This window comes from Podarcis tiliguerta (assembly GCF_965153285.1).
Source record: "Podarcis tiliguerta genome assembly, chromosome: 9".
Taxonomy (NCBI): domain Eukaryota; kingdom Metazoa; phylum Chordata; class Lepidosauria; order Squamata; family Lacertidae; genus Podarcis; species Podarcis tiliguerta.
Window position 1 is genome coordinate 41,072,837 of NC_139542.1, and position 25,348 is coordinate 41,098,184.

At 42.7% G+C, this 25,348-nt stretch overlaps 2 long non-coding RNA genes across 4 annotated transcripts in view; both read left to right on the plus strand.

Annotated features, from left to right (window-relative positions):
* Positions 1 to 25,348, plus strand: part of LOC310685418 — a 205,200-nt gene that overhangs the window by 5,224 nt on the left and 174,628 nt on the right. The window lies entirely within an intron of this gene.
* Positions 5 to 24,850, plus strand: LOC310685461. The gene is made up of 5 exons (XR_014515293.1): positions 5 to 50; positions 1,583 to 1,628; positions 2,399 to 2,457; positions 22,262 to 22,330; positions 24,664 to 24,850. It is a non-coding gene; the product is annotated as an uncharacterized lncRNA (long non-coding RNA).

The following is a 25,348-nucleotide window of genomic DNA, read 5'->3' on the forward strand; positions in this document are numbered from 1 at the left end:
TGAATTTCAAAGGACAGCTGTATTTGGGTTCACATATTTTTTCTTGAAAGGTAAATTAGGTAGGTTCATCGTAAAATGCAAACTGAACTAAATTTCCACCCACCCCTAGTCTTCAGCAAGTTCTTACGTAATTCTAAGATTTTACCAGATGGTATGCTGTGCACTATTAATTCCCCCCCCCCCTGCAGAATATATATTGGGTGTGGGTATGTTAACGAGATAAAGCAGCATCTGAAATACATACTTAAGGAGACCTCTTGTGTTTGTAGTTAAGTACTACAGTGTTAATATAGAATTATTTGTGACATTTATTTACATCCCAGAACAATTACAATTTCCAGTTCTACATTTGGATGACATTATGTGTGCACATACCATTGGATATAAAGGCCATGCTAGTGTTATTTCTGTTCCCCTTTCATTTTAAATTACTTTAGTTTGTAAGCATGTGGACAATCTCTATGTTGTATTTTATGTTATTTTGATTAACAGTAGCTAGACCTTTCCCACACAAAGCTCACATGCATTTTGATAAAGGAGTGATTTATACATGTAGGTGTTTCAAAAATACCATATTCCTGTATTTTTGTACTTGTGAGTGGCAACAGAGCACAAAACATCATGTAAGAAGCAGCCTTCAGACTTCCTATCAAGAGTGCATGCTAAATTGAATGTGCATGCTAAATCTTTGTGCATGATAAATTGAATGCGAAAATCTGTGATCGTACGAAGCTCAGTTGCCCCAGACTCTGCCAACATGGCCAATGCTGTCAAAAGATGGCTGAGATAGGGGTGGTGTAGGTGCTGTGAACTAGGCCAAGGAAAGGGCACTGAATAGGCTGTATGATAGTCTTTACTTTGATAAGGGAAATAAAAGGCTTAGGGGAAAGATGGGGCCTGTGGCCCTTCCCAGACAGCATGATAAATTATTGGGAATGGCAGAAGGTATTGTCCAGCAACACCTGCAGGGCTTCAGGTTCCACACCCCTGACACAGGGCCACAGACATTTTCTTCTGGTGTCAAATCATATTGCCAATGATACAGTGGTTCCATTATGCTGTTTTCCTTCTGGAATTGACATATGGTAGCACCCAGGGAATTAGTGTGTACCCAGGGACTGTCTGTTGCTTGCCATTAATGCATACCTCTAGTAGAGACATTTTGTTGTTGTTAGTTTAATTAAAAATTGTGGGGAAATGATTGCCAATCTGCAACAATGTTTGCTAGTGTGTTAATTTATTTACCCCATTCATTTTTTGGCCCAAAACAAATCCCTACCCCTTGGGAAATAACATTTTTCTAAAGTGCACTATAAAAGCATCATGAAAGGTTTCCAAAGGCAAAACAAGCTTTTGAACTTTTTTGCAGTAGAAAGGGAAAATGTGACTTTTGTGTGCTGGCAATGCTTTTACCTTTTTACCAACAGTGTGCATTGGTATTGAGTTTATTGTGGCTTAACCTTATCTAAAACGAATGAAAGCAGAGAAGCTTCCACCTCTATGAAGTGTGTATTGATTTCTGCCTTTTTCTTTCTTGTCTGTTCTTGGTGGTCGGCTGTCTCCCTAATGTGGCCATTTGCAGCTACTGCAGGCTTTGCTTGAATGCTCATTGTGGGAGAGTAAAAGAGGTCAGTCAATCAGCTACCAAACTAGAAATAGGTGCAGTAAGGCTGAAATATTATACAGTGATACCTCGGGTTACAGACGCTTCAGGTTATAGACGCTTCAGGTTACAGACTCCGTTAACCCAGAAATAGTATCTCTGGTTAAGAACTTTGCTTCAGGATGAGAGCGGAAATCACGCAGCAGTGGCAGTGGGAGGCCCCATTAGCTAAAGTGGTACCTCAGGTTAAGAACAGTTTCAAGTTAAGAGCGGACCTCCAGAACGAATTAAGTTCTTAACTCGAGGTACCACTGTATACACTTACCTGGGAATCAGCTGCATAATACACTGTAGGATGTATGTCTGAGTAAACATGCATAGGAGAATGGTGTAAAAAAATGGTATAAGTGATGTACAGTGGGACATCGGGTTACGTACTTAATTCGTTCCGGAGGTCCGTTCTTAACCTGAAACTGTTCTTAACCTGAAGCACCACTTTAGCTAATGGGGCCTCCTGCTGCCCCCGTGCCGCTGGAGCACGATTTCTGTTCTCATCCTGAAGCAAAGTTCTTAACCCGAGGTAATATTTCTGGGTTAATGGAGTCTGAAACCTGAAGCATATGTAACCTGAGGTACCACTGTATATTACTGTACCTTTTGGAAATTCAAATTAGCAATGTTGTGTTGAATGGAAGTACAGCAGCTCAGCTGAAAGCAACACAGTTAATTACAGGGATTGGGGAGGATCTAGTCAATTCCAGATCATAATCTAAAATATGTTATACTCTAATGCAGGTGTAAGAAACTGGCTCTGGAAGGTGGGCCCAATCCTTGTTTCCTCTACCCCTCACAGGGTATGTTATGCTTACAAATGTATGCATGGTTATGCACACTTTATCCTAGGATATGCCTTTTTGTACGCACTAGTGGGCTGGATTTCTGGACTGCAAAGTTCAAAGAAGTATAAATTTTGAAGGTTGTGTTTGGAATCATAGACTCCCAGAATTATAGAGTTGGAAGGAATCCCAAGCATCATCTACTCCAAACTCTTGCAATTAAGGTATATTTTTGCTGAATATGGGGCACGAACCCATGACCCTGAGATTAAGAACCTCATGCTCTATCGACTAAGCTAAAGTGTACTGCTTTGGAAATCTAGGGAGGTTCACCTTCAAATGTGAACTGAATCAAATTTATTTCCCATCCCTAGTATGTAGACACCCCTTCATGGATCACTGCCTTGCCGTGGCGAAGGGGCTTGAAGAACTCAGAGAAGCTATGAACTATGCCGAGCAGGGCACCCAAGATGAACAGGTCATAGTGGAGAGTTTTGACCAAACGTGATCCACCTGGAGCAGGAACCGGCAAGCCACTCCAGTATCCCTGCCAAGAAAACTCCATGGATAAAGGCAACAGGCATATAAAAGTTATGACGCTGGAAGATGAGCCCCTCAGGTCGGAAGGCGTCCAACATGCTACTGGGGAAGAGCAGAGGACAAGTACAAGTAGATCCAGAGCTGATGAAGCGGCTGGGCCAAAGCCGAAAGGACGCTCAGTTGCGGATATGCATGGAAGCGAAAGGAAAGTCCAATGCTGTAAAGAAAAATATTGCATAGGAACCTGGAATGTAAGAACCATGAACCTGGGTAAGTTGGATGTGGTCAAAAATGAGATGGCAAGAATAAATATTGACATCCTGGGCATCAGTGAACTAAAATGGACGGGAATGGGCGAATTCAGTTCGGATGACCATCATATCTACTACTGTGGACAAGAAACACGCAAAAGAAATGGAGTGGCCCTCATAGTCAACAAAAGAGTGGCGAAAGCTGTACTGGGATGCAATCTCAAAAATGATAGAATGATCTCGATACGAATCCAAGGCAGACCTTTTAACATAACAATAATCCAAGTTTATGCACCAACTACTGGTGCTGAAGAAACTGAAATTGACCAATTCTATGAAGACTTACAACACCTTATAGAAGTGACACCAAAGAAGGATGTTCTTCTCATTATAGGGGATTGGAATGCTAAAGTAGGGAATCAAGAGATAAAAGGAACAACTGGCAAATTTGGTCTTGGAATTCAAAACGAAGCAGGGCAAAGGCTAATAGAGTTCTGCCAAGAGAACAAGCTGGTCATCACAAACACTCTTTTCCAACAACACAAGAGACGACTCTACACATGGACATCACCAGATGGGCAGCATCAAAATCAGATTGATTATATTCTCTGCAGCCAAAGATGGAGAAGCTCTATACAGTCAGCAAAAACAAGACCTGGAGCTGACTGTGGCTCAGATCATCAGCTTCTTATAGCAAAATTCAAGCTTAAACTGAAGAAAGTAGGAAAAACCACTGGGCCGGTAAGATACAATCTAAACCAAATCCCTTATGAATACACAGTGGAAGTGAGGAACAGGTTTAAGGATTTAGAATTGCTGGACAGAGTGCCTGAAGAACTATGGATGGAGGCTCGAAACATTATACAGGAGGCAGCAACGAAAACCATCCCAATGAAAAGGAAAGGCAAGAAAGCAAAGTGGCTGTCCAATGAGGCCTTACAAATAGCGGGGGAGAGAAGGCAAGCAAAATGCGAGGGAGATAGAGAAAGATACAGGAAATTGAATGCAGAATTCCAAAAAATAGCAAGAAGAGACAAGAAGGCCTTCTTAAATGAGCAATGCAAAGAAATAGAGGAAAACAACAGAATGGGAAGAACCAGAGATCTGTTCAAGAAAATTGGAGATATGAAAGGAACATTTCGTTCAAAGATTACCATAATAAAGGACAAAAGTGGTAAGGACCTAACAGAAGCAGAAGACATCAAGAAGAGGTGGCAAGAATACACAGAGGAATTATACCAGAAAGATATGGATGCCTCGTACACCCCAGGTAGTGTGGTTGCTGACCTTGAGCCAGACATCCTGGAGAGTGAAGTCAAATGGGCCTTAGAAAGCATTGCAAATAACAAGGCCAGTGGAAGTGATGGTATTCCAGCTGAACTATTTAAAATTTTAAACGATGATGCTGTTAAGGTGCTACACTCAATATGCCAGCAAGTTTGGAAAACTCAGCAGTGGCCAGAGGATTGGAGAAGGTCAGTCTACATCCCAATCCCAAAGAAGGGCAGTGCTAAAGAATGCTCCAACTACCGCACAATTGCACTCATTTCACACGCTAGCAAGGTTATGCTTCAGATTCTTCAAGGAAGGCTCAAGCAGTATGTGGACCGAGAACTCCCAGAAGTGCAAGCTGGATTTAGAAGAGGCAGAGGAACCAGAGACCAAATTGCAAACATGCGCTGGATTATGGAGAAAGCTAGAGAATTCCAGAAAGACATCTACTTCTGCTTCATTGACTATGCAAAAGCCTTTGACTGTGTCGACCACAGCAAACTATGGCAAGTTCTTAAAGAAATGGGAGTGCCTGATCACCTCATCTGTCTCCTGAGAAATCTCTATGTGGGACAAGAAGCCACAGTTAGAACTGGATATGGAACAACTGATTGGTTCAAAATTGGGAAAGGAGTACGACAAGGCTGTATTTTGTCTCCCTGCTTATTTAACTTATATGCAGAATTCATCATGCGAAAGGCTGGGCTGGATGAATCCCTAGCCGGAATTAAGATTGCTGGAAGAAATATCAACAACCTCAGATATGCAGATGACACAACCTTGATGGCAGAAAGTGAGGAGGAATTAAAAAACCTTTTATTGAGGGTGAAAGAGGAGAGCGCAAAGCATGGTCTGAAGCTCAACATCAAAAAAACGAAGATCATGGCCACTGGTCCCATCACCTCCTGGCAAATAGAAGGGGAGGAAATGGAGGCAGTGAGAGATTTTACTTTCTTGGGCTCCATGATCACTGCAGATGGTGACAGCAGCCACGAAATTAAGAGACGCCTGCTTCTTGGGAGGAAAGCAATGACAAACCTAGACAGCATTTTAAAAAGTAGAGACATCACCTTGCCAACAAAGGTCCGTATAGTAAAAGCTATGGTTTTCCCAGTAGTGATGTATGGAAGTGAGAGCTGGACCATAAAGAAGGCTGATCGCCGAAGAATTGACGCTTTTGAATTATGGTGCTGGAGGAAACTCTTGAGAGTCCCATGGACTGCAAGAAGATCAAATGCATCCATTCTTAAGGAAATCAGCCCAGAGTGCTCATTGGAAGGACAGATCGTGAAGCTGAGGCTCCAATACTTTGGCCACCTCATGAGAAGAGAAGACTCACTGGAAAAGACCCTGATGTTGGGAAAGATGGAGGGCACAAGGAGAAGGGGACGACAGAAGGCGAGATGGTTAGACAGTGTTCTCGAAGCTACAAACATGAGTCTGTCCAAACTGCGGGTGGCAGTGGAAGACAGGATTGCCTGGCGTGCTCTGGTCCATGGGGTCACGAAGAGTCGGACACGACTGAACGACTAAACAACAACAACAGTATGTAGACAAGCTTCAGACAAGGATAGAACTGTTGTCTGCCCCACAATGTAAAAAGTTTTATGGTCAGCAGAAATGGAGCACATGTATCTTTCTTCCATTACATTTCCGTTCCTGGTATGGTGGTGGTAACTACAGGTGAGGGTTAAAGAACTTCAGCTCTGGGGACAAACAAAGACAATTCTCTTGGGAGCAACTGCTGGGGAAACCCTGATTGGCTGTGGATTCCAAGTATGTGTTCTGTAGAGTGAGTTTTCTGGATCCCTGTGTATGCCTGAAACGGGATGCTTTCCCCCCCCTTGATATGGTCTGTGTCTCCCTGTTCCCTGGTATATCTCAGAGACACTGCGTAAGTGAAAAGTGCCTCAATCTGTGCCTTCCGTGCCCGTCCCTGGCACGGAAAGATCCCTAAGCTTAGCTGATGTCATGACCCCCTAATCTAACTATAAACTTCCCATGTTTATTACCACAGACTAGAAGAATGTTAAGTGCACTCTATATAATCCCTGCGTAAGACACCGCTATCTATCTTAGGTAGTTATCTCTGGTTGTGATGTTCTGTGCTCTCTCTCTCTGATGCGTATGTTCTATGTATGTAACATGTGCAATGCCTGAACGTTTATTCAACCCAACAGTGTTCCCTGATTGTTTAGGAATGTTCATTTACCCTGAAATTTTTTTTAGTTTACTGCAGTAAATCCAGCTGTGATATTAGCCTAGCCATGTATGAACCCGATTACTACGTAATTAGCCCTGAGCTTCGCAGAATAAATATTTTATCCTGTTTCCTGTGTCCAGTCCACCAAACTCCAACACTCTACCCACATTCTTAAGAATAGATGAGATGTGAAATGCCTGAGTTCTTTGAGCTTTTCCTTTGGACATTCAGCAGCTTGTTCTTGTTGTCCTCATAAGGTGGGGTGTCAGAGAACCCAATGCATTATCCAATGAAAAATCAAGTTGACAAAGTCAACTTTCTCTTGTTAGTCATCTAGTGAAGAAAATTAATGCATTGTGAAACTACTGAACCATGAGGGTTCATGTGTCGATAGTGCCATCTCTGAAGAAAATAGAGTAGAACAGCAATACTTGCTTCATGTAAACTCATTTTTAAGATGTCAGCTAAATCAGCAGCAGAGGCACATGCTTACTGTCAGAGCAGTGACTTCCTAAGACACTAATGAGTTTCAGTAGTAATGCAGAGGAAATTTATCACTACAATAGTAGTGCAGAAAGAAGCAAGAAAGCAGGTCCCTGACCCCAGGTTCACAGACAGTAAAACAGTGAGAAAAATACTGAAAACTTTGAAACAGGATCTGCTGGTTGAGTGCTTGCATGTTTTAGAGCAAGAAAGCTGACCAGCAGAATGCAGTGTACTTCTTATCTACTAGTAAAGGCTATTTCTTCCTGCCAAGAAATAATAAAGGCAAATGCTATTTACTGTAGGGGAAACTTACAGGCTATACTTCCAACCTTCCAACCTATCCGCTACCTGAAGCCTTTGCAAAGTGATGATGTGTATAATGTTTTATGGTTTTGAAGAAATGCTCATGTGGCCTTCCTGTCATTTTGTTCCTCTTTTTTCTTTCTGAGGGGGTGACAAGCTTTGGAGTGAGATTCACTTTATCCAACTCTATTGCAGCTACAGGGGTACCTCTGGTTACATATGCTTTAGGTTACATACGCTTCAGGTTACAGACTCCGCTAACCCAGAAATATTATCTTGGGTTAAGAACTTTGCTTCAGGATGAGAACAGAAATCGTGCAGCAGTGGCGCAGCGGCAGCAGGAGGCCCCATTAGCTAAAGTGCTTAGGTTAAGAACAGTTTCAGGTTGAGAATAGACCTCCAGAATGAATTAAGTTCTTAACAAGAGGTACCACTGCACTGCTCTACCCAAAAACTCAGTTTGCAATCAGGAAAGGGGATCTTTGGCTGGAAACCAGCATAGGCCACATATCAGTGTATTGCATGATCTAGATTGGAGCTCCATTGCTTTTTCTTCCAAATAACAGTGTCTTGCATTTTTACTCCACTCTGCCTGAAAAGGCCTCTCCGAGCAGTGTGACAAGTCCCTGCTCTCAGGCTTAACAGTCTTCATGGAGAGTGCGATCCCATCCAAAACAAGTTGAACACATAAGCACATATTCACTTGTCCTCATCCAATTCCACCACTAATCTCAGGCATCTGTTTAGGCTCGTCTATTCCTCCCTGGGATGATGTCACACAGCAGTTTTATGCAGCTGTTCAAGAACATGGGAGACAAGACTGACCCACACAACAGTGTACATAAATTAGGCATGTCTATTTCAATAGGTTTACTCTGAGTAGGACTAACATTGGACACAACCCCTCTGAGACCTTTGGAGACCTGCTGACAGTTCTGGGCTAGATGAACCAATGGTTTTTACTTAATATAAGGGAACATCATTTATTCCTAGGACATGGAAATGTTCAATTCAAAAAGGCAATATTGGGGGTGTGTGTGTGTGTGAAATACGGCATACTTCCCCCCCCTCCATCTTCCACTAATGCATCCCTTTATTTTCTTCCCTCTTCTGCTGAGTTTCTTCTTGCCCATTTTAACAGAAAAGCACAGAATCAACGCTTTGTTATTGTTCAGAGTGGCAGGGCATTTTTAAAAAATGTTTTAAAGCCCTTCTTTATGGTGTGTGGGCTGTAGATTACATTGTACTGTGGCTAGATGGCAATGTGTCTTAAGCAAAGAGCTGCTGTGGGCTATGGATTTATGCCAGTCTTGAATTTTTCGGAACTGCTGCTTTGCTTCAGAATATCCGTGCCTAATAAGGTTTTGGCTTGATTCTGTGTGTGTTGGGGAGGGACGGAAGAGAGAGATGGGGACTAAACCAAATAGAGAAAGAAAGTAATTCATTTGTTGAACCAGCAGGGTGGGGGAGATCACCCAGAAATGCTATCAGACAGGAGCTAAATCATAATCTGGTTGGTTTCTTTTAGCTCTTTCTGTGCCATCTGTTGCTTCTGCACCATCCCAGCAGGGACAAGGAGAAAGGACAGAGAATCCCATTGTACCTCTGGAATCATGAGCAGACTGAAGGTGTGAGGGGCTCAACACGCACACCAGTCCAAGCTCTCTGCAGACTGCAACACGGAAACTTTGTCGACAAAAACTGTGTAGCCCAACTTAGTGGTATGAAATCTGCAGCTATCAGCAAGTATACAACAGATAGGTCAGCTGTGGGTTGGCAGGCAGCTGAAAATATGACTCAATCCACTGATTTGTATTCATGCAGGTACACTTTTAATCATCTTGTTTATTGGACATGATTTCAAGGGCATGAGTGGTGTTTTGATTTAATCACCATGCCTCCTAAGAGTACGAAGAGACAGGAATACAAAGTCTTAAGGACTCTTAACACACCATTTTTAAAGGCATAAATTCTGAGGGTACAGTTAAAAATGTGGAGCATAAATGTCACCAAGAGGCGCTTGAAACCATGTGCTTCATATAGGAATACATTCTAGAGTTGTGGGATCGGCCACAGTTACCTCTTACCTGGATCCTTAAACCAAGGCCAGAGAAGGGACTACTTTACTTCTTTCTACTCCCAGGGTTCCTGTGTCTATTAGCGTGAGGTGTGCAGTCTCTTCTCTAGAAAATTGCACATATATTCTTGTTGGAAATGTCCAGTCATTCTTTGCCAGCCATTCTGGGATTTGGCTTGAAACTAAGCAACAATATCATGTACAGTGTAAGAATAGCGTCTCTACTGTGCAGCTTTCTATGCTTCATCACTTCCATCTGATTTTATATCTGGTCACTGTCTTTCCTATCCATCTAACAACTATCTATACAATAAAAATGAAATAATGTCATCACGCAGTCCATATTGGAGGATTTGTAGAGCCACATCACAATCCTGGATTTGCATGAAGTCAGGGCTGGGTAGGAGAGCAAACGTGATGGCAGGTTGCACAACGGCAGCGGCTGTGGCCTGGGAGAGTGAAGGCAGGGACACTGTGAGGGAGAAAGTGGTGGTTTTTTAACAATGGCAGAGGTTTGAGTAAAGAGGGAATTGAGAGACACTGAGAGGGGTAAGTGGCAATTTTAAAAAATGGCAAAGCAGAACTGCAGTATAAAAGAGAAGTTGGCTTCTGAAACAGAGTTGAGGAGTTGAGAAATGAGCTTAGTGTTTGCATAGGAGTTTAAACTAGGGGGAATGGCAGGGGTTTGGTGAGCCAAGTGAGCCGGGATACAGCCCCATGTAACCTGATATGGTGGTTTCATGTGCAGAGTAGGCAGCTGGAGCAGCTCTAAATCTGTATTTTCCTCCTGTCTTCATCCCCATAGTGTCTTCCAGGTAGAATCATAGAAAAACAACCTTTCTTTTTCTTTTTCTTTTTTAAAAAAGATGATAGGTTTTACATTTACACTGTTTTTGAAGTGTTCTAATGACAACGTTGAAAGAAACTGTAGTGTTTACCATTGGCCAGTAGAGTGTGCTCAGTCCTATCTCAGCGAATCGGCGATTGCGTCTGCTTTTCTAAGCACATGGAATACACTCCCAAATGGTATTTATAAATAGATCTCCCTAATACAGCAGGGCTGTGTACTGCAATCTTGCAGCCTATTAGCCTAAATAGAAATACATTCTGGAAGCGTTCCCTCTAATGTTAAAGAACGCCCTCTCAACATGCTAGTGGGGATGGCTTTTAAGGCATGAGGGGCTAGTGCCAGCTGGTAGTCTTATTTTCCTTGGCTCCAGGCTGGCTGGGAGTGGCACAGTCTGTGATGTGGACTGTGTAGCCTTCTGTTCACTCCACCCACAAGACAGGAACTTTCTCCTCTGTCCCATCTGTGAGGAAAGTAAGATGACAATGGGGATGTTTTAATGGAGTGGCCTTACAGGCCTTCCCACCCCCTATTTCCCCCTTTATTCCTTGGCAGAAGCTTCCTATGGCATTGGGGTCAGATTAGATTTAGTGAAGAATGACTGAGGTGACTTTCACCACTGCTTGTGCGTGCACAGCCATGTGTACGCACACACAGCAGATCCACACCATACATTGAAAACACCTTCAGTTCATATTTAAAACACATGGCGTCTCCTGGGAACTGTAGTTCCTTAAGGGGGCTGGGAATTGTAGCTCTGTGAGAGTGAAACGAGAGTTCTGTGGATTCTTTGGGAGAAGAGTGTGCTTTAAATGTGCTTTTCATGTATGGTATGGATCTGCCCACAGACTTACACAAGGAGATGTAAAAACTTGGGTGGTGTGATACAGTGGCGTTCTTAATAGGCTGTTAGCTGGCAAAAATGTAACTATATTCTTATTTTGTTTTGAAAGGGGTAAGGAGTTTCTTAAAGATGCATCCAAAATCTAGTCAATTCAAAAAGCAAGGTGCTATGACATCAGAGGCTCCTCCAGAAACCTTTTCTATTGCACATTTGTGATGCTATTGGGACAGTCACACACAGTCCTGCTTTCAAGGATGTTTATGCAAGCAGAGGTTTCTGGTGCTTTCGCCTTTTCACTCCCAGTGTACTTCCTGACTTGATATTCTGTTAACCTTCTCCCTTCCAACCTCTAGAACCAACTGTTGAGATGATAAGTATGCTCACATTCCAGCCATACAAATATATCCAAGGTAGGCACAGAGCTAGTCTGATGAGGGGTGTGGCCAGAGGAGAGCTTGGAGGGCCAGAGGGAAGGCCGCATTTGGCGCCTGCACCTGAGGTTTCCTACCTCTTTTTTAAATGAATTTCAATTGTTGGAACAGCGATGGCATATTGTAGTATATTTCCTTTCTCTTGTTTTTCTAAAAATGTTATGCCTAAATGGTATCTTGTGTGATCTAACGTGAGCATGATATATTTGCATAGGTTGTAACATTTAAGTCGTTGATGACTAACCAGAACTGCTATTTGTATGGAGCTAAAGGCACCCAGCCACCTACCTCAGAAAAGAAGAATGTGGGGATCTTTCTGAGACCTCTGCGCAGACTTCTGACCCCACCTGGTTCTGTCCAGTTCAGCACATGTTACCTGCTCTGTTGCCCCTGTACACCTTATTTGAACAGTTTGTCCCCTTTATCTTGAGTATTGACAAGCAAGGGAAACCATCTGAGGTGAACCAGGAGCTGGGGAACCACCAGCCATGGGATCAGACAACTAAACGGGACCAAAGAACAAGTCACAGCCACAAGTCAAAGCAGGAGACAAGGTTAAGAAGCAAATGAGTACACGATTCATCTCCTGTCCAGTTCTAGCCAAATGGTCCTATATCGTATTAGTGTTCTGAAAAAAGGCAATGCCGTAGTATACAGGATTGATTTCTAACAGCTGTCAATGGCATGCAACATTGTTCCATTTGAACCTCTTATCCCCCATTGCAAGCAAATATCTGATGTATAGGGAAAGAGAAATGATTATATATGTTCTTGCTATTCGTGCTGCGCAAGCCTTTTACATCTCACGTCCCTGGTGATCTGTAATCACTTTACTGTGATTCTTCTGTGCTGTGACACCATAACAGAATATTAGATTATAGTGGCATAATGTCATACATAATAACATTAAAACATGGAAAGCCTGAAGCTTGACTCACTTTGATATTACATTCTCATTTTTAAAACCCAAATGCCATTTTTTATTCCAGAGGAGGCTGCTTCAATGTTTAAAACATTCTGAGCGTTATGGTAAAAATGCAAATACTATTTTTAAAGCTGTCTTTTCTCAACAGAAAGCCATGCTTGTGCTACATGGCAGATAATGAACTTAATGGAAAGATAGGCAATTAATTATATTCCTTATTAGTTAATTTTGCTTGGCAAATTCAACAGAACTTGGTTATGCTCTATGAATCCAGGTAGACATGGAGACCATTCTATAAAATCGACACGATTCAATAGATCTAAGGAGATCTTAACCTCTCCTTTTGTTGCATGGCATGATACTTGCAACGACCCTATGAATTCAACAAACCAAGTGGTATGGCTTTGCTGGACTATGCTACACAATGGTGAATTAATTGTTGCAAATGCTTTTGGTATGTATAACCTTGCTATACTGTCTTCAAAAGCAGCTATCTGTTTGCTATGAAAACTTCTTTATAGTAGGTCCACCATAATGTCATTTGACAGTTCCTCTTAGGGGGATGCCTCATTCAAAGTATGTTGCTGTGGGTTTGCAGAATAGATGATCTTCTGGATTCAGCCCCCCTGTTCCCCAGTCTGTCTTACCCTGATCTGTCTTGGAGCTGAACATTTTGCTTCCTGGACGCTTATATTCAAGTGTACACAAACACTAAGCCTTAGATAGTGCCCTATATAGTCTTTCGTTTTACACTCTGGAGGAGCGTGGTTTTGATCTATAATTACTGAACTGAATCTTTATTGCTCAGAGCCATAGGCCACCACAATTCAGCCCATCAATAATATAATATAGGATGCTTTTTCTGCTACATGTCAAACTCAAAGAACAAGCAACTTTTTTATTTTTAAATTTTTAAATTTGTGCAGGACAGGTTACTGCACAATGAATGGATACTATCGTGGTGGGTTCTTTTTCCAGAAAATACATTCCCTTATTTGGGATCCTAATGAAGCCTTTTCCTTTAAGTTTGCAATTTCTGGGCAGATTCTATAGTGACATGAGGTTGTTGGAGCAGATGAAAAAATGTACCGATTCTGCATATTGAAATTAGAATTTATGCTAGTCCTCATTTTGTTTTTTATGCTGTGTCAGAATGTGCAAACAGCCCCTTCTCCTGAATGCTGAATTCATGGATGGGTGAGGGGGTGGTCACTAGGTGTGATCCCACTCTCCTTTACATATGAATGGCTTTTTATGTGAACACCTCTGTGCCTTTCTGGATGTGTGTGTGTGATGGAATTTGCAGGCTGCAATTCCAAGAGGTATACATTGCTTCTTGTAGACTTCCTTTTTTAAATTTTTAAATTTTTTTTTTTTAAAATTTTTTTATTAACCGACCAATCAAATCACATCACATAAATTCTGAATTACAAAGCCGAATTTTAAATTTTTTGTTGGGGGTACCCATATTTCAAGTTCCGAAGGGGATTCCAATCATCTTCTTACTGCTGCGTTAATATCCACAAATCTGTCCAAATAATGTTCATATTTCTATCCAGTCCTATCTTGCTGTTCCCACGTCTCATCTTATTCATAGTATTTTTCTTTTTTCTTTGTGATCTCTTCTGGTAATCTCCTTAAGCAAGTAAACACCAGTTATAATCCTGTGTGAATTTTTCCGTTCATCCAATCACCATATCGAGATGGTTTCCATATATCATCACTTCCATAAATAAAAGCACTCTTTCCATCATTAATCTTCGCAAATCTGTCGCCTTCTTTTAGTCCTCTGAAGAGGCTTGCCCACAATATGAAAGCAGATCCATTCCTCCTCCCAGACATAAGTCTTTTGACAGAACTTGCCAAAATGGCGACGCTGTTTTTTACTGCGTCATCCCAAAGCTCTTATACTTTCCACGATCTCCTTAAAACATGCTTTTGGTTAGAAAATTATCTCCACACAGTCTTAAATCATCAGCTTAGGTCATTTAAGTGGCATTTCTGACTGGGGGGGGGGATTCTTGGTTAATCACATAAAAAAATGTAAGGAAAGTCCCCCCCGCATCTAGTCCCGTTGCCGACATACCGAGCCTTGGTGTGTCTTCTCATGATATATTCCTGTTTAGCCAACCCATCTTCTTTATCAGAGATCTCTTCAATTAGCAGTCTTTACTCCCCATTCTTCCTTGAAATATGTGCATTAGCTTCCTCCTAATTGTTTCTTTTGAAGTTGCTGCAGCTAGAGGCACGAATCAGAGACAGCGTCCAGGAGAGCCGAGATCCACACAAGGGCTTTCTGCCTAGTGCCCCCACCCCCTCGAGTTCGGGGGTGGTTACTCCCATCACAGCCTCTTAATTACCTCTTGTGGGTCGGAGAGATGTTATTGTTGGCCATCTTCCAATGCGCCCCTAGTGGCACCCCCCCCGCTTCGTCTAGACTTCCTGCCACAGAATTTATTAATTTATTTTCTCGTAAGTGCTTTGTCTTGGGCAGGCTTCCTTAACCTCGGCCCTCCAGATGTTTTTGGCCTACAACTCCCATGATCCCTAGCTGGCAGGACCAGTGGTCAGGGATGATGGGAATTGTAGTCTCAAAACATCTGGAGGGCTGAGATTGAAGAAGCCTGGTCTTGGGTACTGGGATAGACTTCATGCAGTATTGCTGTTTTGATACATGTCAGGGCACTTTAAACCGTGGGGTTTATGTGGGGTGACATAACATCTGGGCTGGGGAAAATTTGGAGGCTGAAATGCACCAATAATTTTGTGTCTCCCTTTGGATAAACACCCAGAGCTAAGTTCAGTGTTATATATTGAGTTCTAGCCAGAACAACCTGGGACCCCAGTTTGGATATCTGGAAAGCTGTCCCCTTGGATATCAGGATAGCTGGATAGGTCCTAACCCCTGAGATATGCCTGAACAGCAGCATCTATGTTAATGAACAGCATCAACAACAAGAATAGTAGCATAGTCAAAGCCATGACAGTAACCTGGGGTGCCAACTCTACTTTCTCTGAATGACTAGATGTGCCAATGAAAAGCTCGCTCGTTGCCTGTACTCACAGCTAACCCAAAGATGCAAACTGTTAGCAGGGGTCTCTCTCTTTCTCTTCCAAGAAACAAGCAAAATGTTCCACAATACTGAACCAGCAGGCGGTGGTGGCATTTTCAGCATCATCCTTACCCCGCAAAAAAGTGTGCTGCAATTCAAAAACCTGCAAGTGGCAGGAGTCTTGGGTTTCAAAGCATGTACAAAATTCCTTGCAGAAAAGGTGGTCTAAAAGAGAATATTGCAGGAATCCATGATTAGGAAGCTAGCTTATACTCAGTCCGACCCTTGATTCATCCAGCTCAGTTTTGACTGGCACCAGCTCACCAGGATTTCAGGCTCCGTCTCAGCCCTAACTGGATTGAACCTGGGACCTTCTGAATGCCCGGCAGATGCTCCAACTGCTAAGCTATGGCCCCACCCATGCATGAAGCACAATTCTGTTAGTGTTCCACTGCTTCATTGAGGCTTTCTCCATAGTAAGCAGATGCAGCACATCCCATTTCACAGCCTGAGGCAAAACGGGAACATGCCATCTTGCCCTGCCACTACCCCATTGCTGCTACCTCCTTTCCTTGGGTTGTGAAGCTGTGGCAGCGGGTACCAGTGAGATCTTGCCAAAATCCTGCGTGGTGCCTGCAATAGAGGCAGCAGGGAGGGCAGGGCGCCTACAGGGGCACTGTCTTGGGGCTTCCGCTGCCCAAGTGGCAACTTCACCCTGCCTCATAGACAGGCTGGCCCTGCTAGTAAGTTTCTTTCGGCTGCCATCTCAAGAGAAGTAATCCCCCCCCCCCAAGGATCTGGAACAAAAGCATTTATAAATCTCTTAATTTTGAACCCTTGATACACCCCAAAGTACTAACTCCCTATATTCAGCGTTGAGTGGCTTATGGATTGCAATCTATGATCTTGATAATTTTCTTTGTGGAGCAAGTTGGTGCTGACCACTTGCCAGATTAAAGTTAACTAGATCAACTAGCTGAAATTGATATTTGTTGGGTATAACGATCTTGAGAGAAAGTACTTGGCGCAAATGATTCGGAAGTAGCAAATAGGCCTGTTGTGTCAGTATGAATTGCAATGTGAGATGAGATTTTGCAATTGCCTTTTTATCATCTCCCAATTTTTATATTGCAGAAGAGCTCTATATATCATAGGGAACATTGTGGGTCCATCCATTGTGGCTTGCAGCCCCAGGGTTTAATTTGAACTGACATTCACCAGAGTTCAGCTTTGGCCTTCAAAATGAAAGGACTTGCCTGTTCCTTTCTGTAGAGTCAGGATGGAGAGGAGAGCATTTCTCTGCAGTTATTTTACTTCAGGCTTCTTCCTCAAATTTGGCTTTTTCTCGAAGCTTGACAGGAAGAGGGAAGTATACTGCTGCCCACAGGGTCTTAGTTTCTTAATATTTCCATCACTGAATCTGCAAAGGTAGAAAGGCATTGGGTTACTGTCCCTGCCAAATCTTATCTGTAAGTTATTTACAGTGCAATCCTATCCATGTCTACTCAGAAGGGAGCCCTGTTGAATATACTGGGTGCATATGGGATAGCAGCTCCAAGAGGCAGAAAGCCATATATTTGACGGTGAATATATTGAAATGTAGTACTCAAGCCCAAATCTGAGTGGAGGTAGGAGCAAATGAAAAAGCAGATGCAGATCTCTATTAAAATGGAACAAAGCAAGATAAGATTCAAGCAAATGAAAATATATTAACACGCCCCTGCTCTAAATTCTCTGGATTACCACCAATGCTTGGAAATCCAGATGAAGCAATAAATTTAAGATCATACAGATACTATAAGTGTAAATGACCATTGAAAGATTAACTCTTTGCATAACAGCGGACCCAAGACTTTTACCAAATCCATCACAGGCCCTGATTAGCCATGATGAATTCTCTATCAATATGCTTATATTGATCCAGAAACATAGGAAAATAGATATGTTGGTTTTTATGTTTGTTATTGTTTTTATTGATATTTTTATAGACTGACTTGATTGATAGTGATATTGTGTACTTCACTGGGTTGTTAACATTGTATTCCACATTGGGACTGTTGCTAGAAATTAATCCTCACCTAAATAAATATTATGCTGCCCAAAAAACAAAGAGCCAAAGGGTTGGTGGTGGCCCAGGGAAACTTTCATTAAGCCTCAGGTCTCCTGGCCTCTACACCAGGGGTCGGCAAGGTTTACCTCACCTGGGCCGGTTCGCTCCAGCAGAGATCTTTCTGTGGCCCGGATTTCACACGCACACCTGCAATTTCCGGCGTCTGCGCAGATGCGATTTCCAATTTCTAGCGCAGCAGAAGTGAGTCCCCACGCTGTGCTGCGCTGTGCTGCTTTAGTGCAGCACGCAGCTTAGTTTGGGAGTGGCTCGTGAGCCGGTTAAACGACCCCCGTGGGCTGCTTATGGCCCATGGGCCTTAGGTTGCCTACCCCTTCTCTACACCCTTCTGTAAAACTTAGAAAAACTTTGTTTATAGCGTTCTTTTTCCCTCTGTGGGTCAGCCTAAATTGGCGTCTCTATATGTAAATTAGTGTGTGCAAATGTTATGCAAATTTCTGTCATAGGTCTGTGCCTCAAGTCTTTTCAGGAACTAGCAACACCTTGCAAAGAGCAGGGGGAAAACCGAGCAGAAATACTGGAACAGTTCTGTGAATGCCCACAAGGTTTCATTATGAAAAGCCTGGCAGCCTCAGTTCAAACGTAATTGTGATAAAGTAGACATATGAGTGCTGTGTGCATTTCAGTGGGCTACTCCACTTTGGACAAGTTGACTGGAGATCTTCCCACTCTCTTACCCCTGTGTTATTTCTCCCATTAACAGTAACTGGAAGTGCAGGAAGCAGTATATAAAGAGAGGCACAGCTTGTACATGGATTTGCCTATTTCTTTGGATGGCTTTTATGGCATAGGACATCCCACAGCATAGAAGCCATATCCTCGCAGTGTGGGGGCTTTGGCCCTCACAATAAAATATTTGAGGGGGCTGGGACCCCACAACATTTTATTCACATTGGCACCCCTGTCCCACAGTCTTCCCTCTTCCCTGACATCCCCAGTGTGTGGCCTAGCAAAAGTTTGACATGTTTTTCCAGGTATTGTAGGGCATAGACATGCTAATCTTGGTGCATTCGTTCCACAAAAAAGCTTCAAATACGTCATCTAAGCTCATAAAACCACTTCATCTGACTTCAGGTTGTTTGTGGAAATTAGTGCCCACCCCAAGAGGTGTCTGAATCCACCTGCCTGTGATCTGTTTTCAAACCTTGAGAAGCAAAAGGAGAGCAAAGAAATGGTTATTCTTGGCTTGGTAGGGCAGAGATCTTGGTTTCGTGAATCAGAGACATTTTCCTAAAGTCACTGCTGCCACTGTTAACTGTTGATTAGCTAAAGACTGGTTCAGAAACCACAGCCTTGTTTAGTGTGACCTCACTGATATGGCATCTGGGCAATTATCTTGGAGATAATGAGCCCCTTCATCTAAAACTGAACAACAACATCTCTCTCAGAATGCGTAAGATCAGAGCCAATCTGGCTCCCATCAGGGTGCCTGACATCCCCTTTGTGTTACACCTTATTTCAAATCTAACCTTTCACATCCTGAATTAATTGAAAGTGTTTGAGATTAAAAATTAATGAATTCATTTATAGCAGCATGGTGAGTTTTGACAAGGGTGGGGCGGGAGGAGGAGGAGAATGGGGGTACAAAATATCAATGAAATAATCTCTTCGATTTAATATTCTAGGCAGGGGTGAGAGAGAGAGAGAAAAAAAGAAAATGTAATTCTTGTTCACATGTAGAATCTTACGTTTCTTTCACTTGTTCAGGAGCCTAATTAGCACAGAGCCTGATTCTTCTGCTAAACTGTGAAAAATAAATCACAATTGCCCATCAGCAATTCATTTCTGCAATTAGAGGCTGGTTCCAAGTGTTGTTTTTCCATACAGGCCATGAGCTCTCCTTTTTATTTCTCATACTGCCCTACCCCAGCAAGGTTACATAGGCTTCCCACTAGAGCAGTAGCCCTGGATTATATATATTTTTGTAAACCACTTTGAGGTGTTTTTTGGGTTTTTTTACAATCAGATGTATAAATTTTATGAAATAAATAAATAAATAAATAATTAATTAAATAGCTAGCTAGCTAGCACTTATATAGGATAATGCTGCATCTCTGCATATAGTGCATACCCCTCAACTATCCTGGAAAAAGCGGGACATCTCATATTTTTTTCATGTGAGAGGACGGCAGCCATTTTGGGTGCTGCAATCTCACCCAGAACAAAACTGGTTTTTTGGGAGGGGGCCCCGATCTTATGCAGGTCACATGTTGATGCTGGATGAACAGTATAAGCTTCTATGCCCATTATTCATTTATACATTAGCACGCCATCTCTCCTCGAAGCTACCTGGGATGGCATACTTATTGTTAGCTCATTTTATTCCCGCAACAATCCCTTGAGGTAGATTAGGCCAAGACATTCTGACTGGCTCAAGGTTGACCATTGTGTTTTCATGTCTAAGTCCGGAAACAGGGACCTTCACATCCAGTACTGTCCTAACTGCACTTCAGTAGCCTGCCAGATTCACAGGGCAAACCAATGGCGAAACCCAACCCATCAATGTATAAATTGATACTGTTCATCCTTTAGAGGAAGTAAACTTGGGGAACTCTGTAACTCAATGGTGGCAAATACGTTGTGGATGCAGGCGGTCACTAGGTAGGACTGGGAAAGGGGTCCTGTCTAAAACCTTGGAAGACCATTGCTAGTGCAGGAAATAATGAACTAGATAACACAATGGCAACTTCTTAAGCTCTTAATTTAAAGCATCCTTTTCCTTTAGTGATGTCTGTGGTTCCAGGAAAATTATTCTTCATTATCTTATGGTTGGTTGACTATGCGGATTTTGTTCCTTACATTACTGGGCTTTTATTTGTGTAATTAGTCCCAGTTTCAGAATGTGTGCTTATTAAGTGTGGCAAAGTTAGTAAGTTGCTAATGCTTTAGAACTGTTTAATGAAGCACTTGGAAGATTAGGATTTCACAGATGACTGAAAATATCCCCAGCAAAAAGGAAACTATTTTTTGTGTTCTACCCCGTTCCACTGGTCGTGGCGCAATACCCCATCCAGATGCTATTCAGTGGGAATGAGCTGGTCTAGAGAGGGAATAGACCTGTATTTCCATTTATTTGCACTCCTGTGCCTTGGCAATGAATGGAAAGCTTCCAAAGAGCTAACAAGAAAGAGTGTTAAGCAAAGAGCGGGCTGCTGATTTGGCTGGAGAAGGGATATATTTGCTTACATTTGGCACGTTCTTCATGTTTAGAGGGTTTCGCAGTCATTTCCATGCTTGATTGACATAAGGAGAGGGAACACATATCTTCTAAATAGGCAAACTGAATGGATTCAAGATGACCTTAAACAGATTGGAGTACTGGGCCCAAACTAACAAAATGAATTTCTGTGTAAATGGAAGGTTCTATACTTAGGCAGGAAAAGCCAGCTGTGCACATATAAGATGGGGGATACCTGGCTTACCAGTAGTACAGTCATACCTCTAGTTGCGTTGGGTTCATGTTGCAGATTTGTGGGTTGTGAATGCAGCAAACCCAGAAGTGTATACTTCCGGGTTTCGCCACGCACAGGAGTGTTCTGCACACTTTGCATGAGCGACTCTCTACTTACAGACTTTTTGGGGTGCAAATGGCACCCCAGAACAGATCGTGTCCATAAGTAGAGGTATCACGGTACATGTGAAAGGATCTAGGTGTCTTAGTAGACCACAAGCTTAACATGAGTGAACAGTGTGATGCAGCAGCAAAAAAAGCTAATGCTGTTCTAGGCTGTATAGTATCCAAGTTAAGGGAAGTAATAGTACTACTGTATTCTGTCTTGGTCAGACTACACCTAGAATACTGTGTCCAGTTCTAGGCACCACAATTTAAGAAGGATATTGACAAGCTGGATTGTGTGCAGTGGAGGGCAACCAATATGATCAAGGTTCTGGAAACCAAGCCTTATGAGGAACGGTTGACCCTAGAAAAGAGGATAATAAGAGGAGATGGCCATCTTCAAATATCAAGGGCTGTCACATGGAAGATGGAGCAAGCTTGTTTTCTCCTGATATGGAGGGCAGGACTCAAACCAATGGCTTCAAGTTAAAAGAAAGGAAATTCTGACTAAACACCAGGAAGAACTTTCTGACAGTAAGAGCTGTTTGACAGTGGAACAGACTCCTTTGGGAGGTGGTGGACTTTCCTTCTTTAGAGGTTTTTAAGCAGAGGTTGGATAGCCACCTGTCATGGATGCTTTAGTTGAGATTCCTACATTGCAGGGGGTTGGACTAGATGACCCTTGGGGTCCTTTCCAACTCTGTAATTATATGATTCATTCCACATGGCACTTGTAGTTTGCTCTGAAAACTTTGGCATCTTTTCATATTCATAGGTCGTTGCCTAATTTTCTTACATGTTAATTCAACTATGGGTGTTTTTATTTTTTGAAAAGTATTTGAACTATATTGGTTTCACACTCCTCCTTTTTTCTCTCCCCCTCCCCCCATCTTTCTTTGGAACTAGCTAATCAAACACAAGTAATTAATTTGCATCACTTGCAACCTGGAGGTATTTCATTACCACATCGCAAAGGTGAGAAAATAAGAAAACATTAATATTCATAGGCTCATTGCATAAGGAACTCAGAAGGGATGGTTGTTGTTTTTTATTATTAAAGTAAATAACTTTTTCAGTCCCCCCTGCAAGAATGTCTCTCCTGGGCTTGAGAATGTCAGGGATTTCAACTGTTTAACCTTCATGAATGCAGTAATCAGCAAAGCCTTCTCTTACTGTTTGATGTAATTTATATCACGCAGGTAACTGAAACTGAGAAGGTATTTTAAACTTAAAAGTTAATGGCATTCCATCTGTCGCAGGGTCCACATTTCTGAGACTTTGCTGCATAGTTCTGATTCTGAATTCTATATGTAATGTGTGGGGAAGGATTAGAGCAGTGTGGGCAGTTCCCCCGCCTAGGGCGCTGAGCTAAGAGGGTGCAAAATTGAGAAGATCCATAACGGAGAAGATTGATTTTGGGGGGTGCCAAATGTTGGCTTTGCTCAGGGTGTCATATTACCAGAGTCCATCTCCGCAAGGAGACGTCATAGGTCTGATTTAGTGGCAGCTGGTGTCCATTGGGACTGGTAGGGCAAAAGGCGCCAGAGCCAATAATAGGCATAAACAACTAATTCTAGTTCTGTCCCCATCCTCCTCCCTGTTTAGTTGTACAAGAGCAACACTGAGACTAAGCAGGAGGGACCCAACAGGCACTGTCATGTCCTGCACTAGTTGCAAGTAAGAAAGTGAAGGTGAAGACAGGCTGAGGTTGGTGGGGCGGCAGCTCATTTGCTCTAATGGACCTAACAAAATCTGTGTACTGAGGGAGTTGCTGCTAGTCTTTGTTTCTTGGGCTCCTATTGATCTGCTGTAGCATGATGAGTTGCTCCCAGTTCCTTCTGGAAGTACCACCTCTTTATCCTTCAACCTCCATCCTTAGCACCTGATTTTCCATCATGTATGTAATATGTTCAACAGCCTTTGGGGGAAGGCATGTAGCTCAGGAGCAGAGCATGTTGTTTGCCTGCAGAAGGTCCCTGGTTCGAATCCTTACAAGAAGGGCTGGGGAAGATCCTTGACTGGAACCCCAGAGAGGGGGCTACCAGTCAGTGTAGGCAGTGGGGATCCAAATTGCTATCTAAAAAACACAAATATTCAGGAATCCTGTTGACTTGCATTTGGAAACCGAAATGGCCATAACTTTCTTGTTTGTTCATATTAGGACATGATAGACTCTGCATGGGGGATTAACCCTGTCAAACTGCATATAAGTCGTTCCAAGGGTTTACATGCTAGCCTTTAAAATATAAATAAATAAAATAAAAATAGCCATTGCGTATTTTTTTTTTTACATAGGGGCATGAAATTGGAGACTCTGTAGCCCCCAATAGGAGATTAGTTATGCCAAATTGCAGACAGGTAGCACCAGAGATTTTCACACTTTACAGTTTAAAATATTTTAAAATTAACATGGATGTAACTGAGTTGCCCAACAGTAACTTTTTAGGTTGTTTTTTTTATTACACATGGGCATGAGCTTTGGAGACAATTTTTAGCTCCTAAAGGTAAAGGACCCCTGACAGTTAAGTCCAGTCACGAATGACTCTGGGGTTGCGGCGCTCATCTCGCTTTACTGGCTGAGGGAGCTGACATTTGTCTGCAGACAGTTTTTCCCCCCCGGGTCATGTGGCCAGCATGACTAAGCCGCTTCTGGCGAACCACAGCAGCCGTTTACCTTCCCGCCGGAGCAGTACCTATTTATCTACTTGCACTTTGATGTGCTTTTGAACTGCTTGGTTGGCAGGAGCTGGTCCTTATGAGGGGATTAATCCTAGCAAATTGCAGACAGATAGCTTCAGTGTTTTGCCACCCACCGGTCCTGCTGACAATTTTTTCTCAGTAGGTTTCTGTTGATTTGGCAGTGGCATAAAAAGCCTGACTAGTGGAAAGGTTTCCATGTCTGTCAGGTATCATGTCCATCAGTAAGCATTTGTGAGTGCAAGAGTTCCCTGTGCTGAGATTCCATCCTTCATCCCTCAGTGACAGTTGCCAATCACGGTATGGGTGTTAGATGTGGAGCGACTTCCATTTTCATCATCATCATTGCTGACTGACACCTGGTTAAGGTGTTCACAGCATGCTTTTTGTAAGAATGTCTATAATTTATCCACGTGACATCTAAATTCTGATAAAAATGAAAGAGAATTCTTGTGTGGAAGAGGCTTGACTTATGGTTGCTGGAGAAACGAAAAGTTGCCTCTCTTATCAGTGTTAAAGTGCACTTAAATCCTCAGCCATGCTATGACACCATTCTAGTTCAGAGTGACAGAGTACTGTATTTTCCCGATTCTCTTCCATTCTCATTACAGCCCTGCCTTTCCATCAAATCCATCAAGACAGGTGGCAGTTCTTATATCCCATTCTGCACCAACCAAGCTGGCCTTTGTTCCGAGAGTGAATTAACAAACACAATTCAAACTTGAACCCGAGGCAAAAGTGACAGGCCGTGGATTTGCTTCCTCTTCTTTTGCACTTTGATGCACATAGCAAGCCTGAGAAAAGTATGTGTGAGTTTCAAAGTGAGGGCTGCTTGTTAAATGGGGGGGGGGGGAATGCAGATGCTGCTGAATAAAACACCTCCAGATCGCAGGCTGGGAGGATGAAGCAATGTGTTTAACCTACACATCGCTGTTTTTATTTAGCACAGAGGAGATTTGGCACTCTTTTAATAGCAGCCTTAAAGGTTAATGCAGATGTGCAAGTAAAATGGGATGTTACAGACTATTTAACACCATCTCCTCTCAGTGAATATGTTAGCAGCAGTTTGGAACAATTGCCACCATGTTAGCAGTCCTCTTACTGTGAAGGAAAGGAAAAGAAAGTGATGTCTTGTGGGAAAACATTGCAGAAGAATAGGTTCTCTGAATCTAGAGGGTTTGGAAACAATGCTGCAGTGGCGTAGCGTGGGGGGTGCAGGGGGGGCCGGCCGCACCGGGCGCAACATCTGGGGGTTAGGGTTAGGGGGCGCAAATCCACGGGTTAGGGGGCGCAAAT